The sequence below is a fragment of the Hemicordylus capensis genome, chromosome 1 (genome assembly GCF_027244095.1).
Source record: "Hemicordylus capensis ecotype Gifberg chromosome 1, rHemCap1.1.pri, whole genome shotgun sequence".
NCBI lineage: Eukaryota > Metazoa > Chordata > Lepidosauria > Squamata > Cordylidae > Hemicordylus > Hemicordylus capensis.
Genome location: NC_069657.1, coordinates 200125612 through 200130329, shown reverse-complemented (window position 1 = coordinate 200130329; position 4718 = coordinate 200125612). Strand labels below are relative to the sequence as shown.

Here is a 4718-nt window from a genome sequence, read left to right as displayed (position 1 = left end):
TCATATGAAACTGAATTAGCTGATACAGGTTCTCTTGAAAATATTTGGGCAAGTATTGAGTTGGTATTGGGACCAGCTCCTCTTGTAGACAGGCTTGTGTTATTTCTGGGTAGAAAGTAGCTCTCAATAAGTGAAGTCTTCCTCTTTCTTCTCTTTCCTGAAAGAGGCACAAATCTACAAGCAGGGCTCCACGAATCCCATAAGATCCTCCCATTGAAGGCTTTAAGAACCATAGGAGCAGCATTAATGGCTGTCCTGTCTTCTCAAGTAGTTGGTCCTGGATGCCATGGAGGGGGTGTATAGAAGGAACAAGCAGGGCAGTTCATCTGCTGTCCATCTTCCCAGCAGTATAATGTTTAGGGAGATTCTCATAAATTGGAAGAAATTAAGAATCATTTTAAAGAATAATTATTTAAAAACAACTACAACATTATTAAAATTAAGCAATTTTAAACATTTATTCCTAGATTCAGTTCTACAAAGGCGCTCACTCACCCCTTCTCCAGCCCTTCCGCTTCTGCTGTCGCGGCCACCTTTTTGTATTGCCATTCCCTCCACTTGTGAGATGCTGGGCGCCAACCAAACCCCACTGACTCGCCATGTCCAACGAAAAGCCCAAGGAAGGAGTGAAGACTGAAAATAAAGACCCAATTAATCTGAAGGTTGCAGGGCAAGATGGATCTGTGGTGTGGTTCAGGATTAAAAGGGATACACGATACGCCACTTATCAAGCTAATGCAAGTCTATTGCAAACGACAGTTGGTAATGGAGGATGAAGATACAATTGGCATGTTCCAGGAGCAAACAAGAGAAGTCTACTAAAAGGGAGAACCAAATTTCATTTCCCACAGACAATATATTTACAATTAGAAAAATGAGACTTGGTTCAGCCACATCCTGAATTCTGCAGTATAGCTTTCTCTCTTCCTTGATTTCTTTTCCTGTTCCTTCTGTTGTAGATAAAGTAACTGGTGCATGTGCACAGAAATATATATATGTGCACAGATGTGTGTGTGTGTGTGTGTGTGTGTGTGTGTGTGTATATAAACTAAGTGGTCAGTGGTATGTTTTGATCAACATCTTCTGGAGATAAGGTGGCAAAAACAAACGTCTATGAAAATACCCTGTTTCTCCATTAGTGGCATGCTCATTTAACTTTTATATTTATAGTTCAATAAGTTATTTTGCTCTCATTGCTGAAAGAAAAAAAACACCTTGCATTCCTTATTTGATTGGATGTCAATGTTTCCTTTTACCATTGTACAACCAAGAACAATTTTATAACTTTTTTGTATGTAGCTGTTACGTGTACAGTTATCTGTCTTTAAAGGTAAAGTGTGCCGTCAAGTCGGTGTCGACTCCTGGCGACCACAGAGCCCTGTGGTTGTCTTTGGTAGAATACAAGAGGGGTTTACCATTGCCATCTCGTGCGCAGTATGAGATGATGCCTTTCAGCATCTTCCTATATCGCTGCTGCCCGATATAGGTGTTTCCCATAGTCTGGGAAACATACCAGTGGGGATCTGAACCAGCAACCTCTGGCTTGCTAGTCAAGTCATTTCCCCGCTGTGCCATAAAGAAGGGGTAAATTACTCTTATCTTGGATAGTTTTTCCTTCAAGTAATGCTTGTTTACTAGATACGGTAAGCTTCTTGTTTAAAATAAAATTTTAAAAAATTATCCCTAGGTTCTATACAGTCCAACCATCTCTCTTTAGCAGTTATAGTTCCTATTTTCTGGTTACTTGTACCTCTTACATCACTGTCCCTATTTAGCCTTTGGGAGAGATTTGAAGATGTCTTTCAAAAACTGCATTAGTGTGCATAAATGTGCATTTGAGTTGCCACTTTAGTGGATTTTAGTCCTATTGCAAGTCTCTAGAAATTATATCTCTGAATGGAAGAATTCCTGACTCAAGCACACATGCATGTAAATGTAGGCGCTATCTATTGCATACTTTGCCACTGCACATGCAGTTGTGATGAGATTCATTTTGAACTGCTAAGATTTATTACAGCAGAATTATATTTTTCTAATATACAGTGAGGGAAATAAGTATTTGATCCCCTGCTGATTTTGTCCGTTTCCCCCGACACAGAAATGACCAGGCTATAATTGGAATGGTAGGTTTATTGTAGCTGTGAGAGACGGAATAACAACAAACAAACCCTCAAAAGCCCAGTGCCCAAAAGTCAGCGATGGATTCGCATTGTAGTGAGGGAAATAAGTATTCGATCCCTTCACAAAAGATGTCTTAGTACTTGGTGGCAAAACCCTTGTTGGCAATCACAGAGGTCAGACGTTTCTTGTAGTTGGCCACCAGGTTTGCACACAACCCAGGAGGGATGTTGTCCCACTCCTCTTTGCAGATCCTCTCCAAGTCAGAAAGGTTTCGAGGCTGATGTTTGGCAACCCGAACCTTCAGCTCCCTCCACAGATTTTCTATGGGATTAAGGTCTGGAGACTGGCTGGGCCACTCCAGGACCTTCATGTGCTTCTTCTTGAACCACTCCTTTGTTGCCTTGGCTGTGTGTTTTGGGTCATTGTCATGCTGGAATACCCATCCATGACCCATTCTCAATGCCCTGGCTGAGGGAAGGAGGTGCTCACCCAAGATCTGACGGTACATGGTCCCGTCCATCGTCCCTTCGATTCGGTGAAGGTGTCCTGTCCCCTTAGCAGAAAAACACCCCCAAAGCATAATGTGTCCACCTCCATGTTTGACGGTGGGGATGGTGTTCTTGGGCTCATAGGCAGCATTCCTCCTCCTCCACACACGGTGAGTTGAGTTGATGCCAAAGAGCTCGATTTTGGTCTCATCTGACCACAACACTTTCGCCCAGTTCTCCTCTGGATCATTCAGATGTGCATTGGCAAACTGCAGACAGGCCTGTACATGTGCTGCCTTGAGCAGGGGGACCTTGCGGGCACTGCAAGATTTCAGTCCTTCACGGCATAGTGTGTTACCAATTGTTTTCTTGGTGACTATGGTTCCAGCTGCCCTGAGATCATTGACAAGTCCCCCCCGTGTAGTTCTGGGCTGCTTTGTCACCAATCTCATGATCATTGCAACTCCACGAGGTGAGATCTTGCATGAAGCCCCAGACCGAGGGAGATTGACAGTTATTTTGTGTTTCTTCCATTTGCAAGTTATTGTGCCAACTGTAGTCACCTTCTCACCAAGCTGCTTGGCGATAGTCTTGTAGCCCAGTCCAGCCTTGTGCAGGTCTACAACCTTGTCCCTGACATCCTTCGACAGCTCTTTGGTCTTGGGCATGGTGGTGAGTTTGGAAGCTGAGTGATTGCTTGCTTCTATGGACAGGTGTCTTTTATACAGGTACTGTAACAAGCTGGGATTAGGAGCACTCCCTTACAGAGGGTGTTCCTCATCTCAGCTCGTTACCTGCATATAGTGAAAAGACACCTGGGAGCCTGAAATCTTGCTGGTTGATAGGGGATCGAATACTTATTTCCCTCACTACAATGCAAATCCATCGCTGACTTTTGGGCACTGGGCTTTTGAGGGTTTGTTTGTTATTATTCTGTCTCTCACAGCTACAATAAACCTACCATTCCAATTATAGCCTGGTCATTTCTGTGTCAGAGGGCAAACGAACAAAATCAGCAGGGGATCAAATACTTATTTCCCTCACTGTATATTTAGCCAACAAAAGCACCCTTATGGCTTTTAAATAACCAGATCCAGGAGATAGCTAAGTTGATTATTCCTTGGCTGTCTAGACAAACCTGTTTGTTGGCATGGCTTCCCACCACCCCAACTGCTCATCCAGGTAGCAAATACTGTGGCGTGTGTTTGAACTGTTGCTATTCTGCAACTATAATTATGTAATTCACTATAATTCTTTTTATAAAAGGAAACGATTGGGGTCAATTTACTAATAGTTGCTTCCAAAGTTATTGCACTTTAAATGCTAACAGTATCTATTTTACATTAAATACTTACAGCTAACTGTGGGGAAAGAGTCTTTACAGTGATGTGTAATAATGGTACAGAGGCTTTGGTGAAAGAATACCTTAGGATATTACAGCACACAGGAGCATCCTGTGAAGTGAGTCCAGTTACACTGCAGACTAACATGACCAGATGGTATGGTAGAAAGCTCTAAAGAAGAAAGATGCACTGAGACTTTTGTCTTTTTTAAAACCTTGGCCCATAGGGTGTATATCTATTATATATTTTGAAGAATTTGTTTATTTGTTTGTACAAAATAAAGTCATACTTCTCGATGACCTACAGATACCAAACTTTGTATGCACAATCCTGCCATTGAAATTAACTGAATGCCCTACTTTTTACACTGGAATGTTCTTAGCGAAAATTTTAAAAAAATTGTACTTTTTTGAAGAGATTCTGAATATCGTACTTCCTGATTAACTACAGATACCAAATTTTTCCACGAGCTGTCCTGACACTTAAATTAGCTGAATGCATTACTTTTTACACTGGAATATGGATGGTGAACATTTAAACAATTTTTTGGATTGTTTTAAAAAGAAATCCTTAATATCATCCTTTCTGATTACCTACAGATACCAGATTTTGCATGAATACACCTGTCACTTAAAATAGCTGAATGCACTGCTTTTTGCACTGGAATATGTTGGGGACACGGTTTTTTAATTTTTATTTTTAAAAAGCAGAAATTCTGAATCAATCACTGTATTTTAGCTGTTATTGTTCTCAGCAGATTTTTCAA

At 41.3% G+C, this 4718-nt stretch overlaps 1 pseudogene; it reads left to right on the top strand.

Moving 5' to 3' along the window:
• The first annotated feature begins 483 nt into the window (after nucleotides 1-483).
• LOC128332701 (small ubiquitin-related modifier 2-like) lies at nucleotides 484-822 on the top strand (annotated as a pseudogene).
• The last annotated feature ends 3896 nt before the right edge of the window (nucleotides 823-4718 follow it).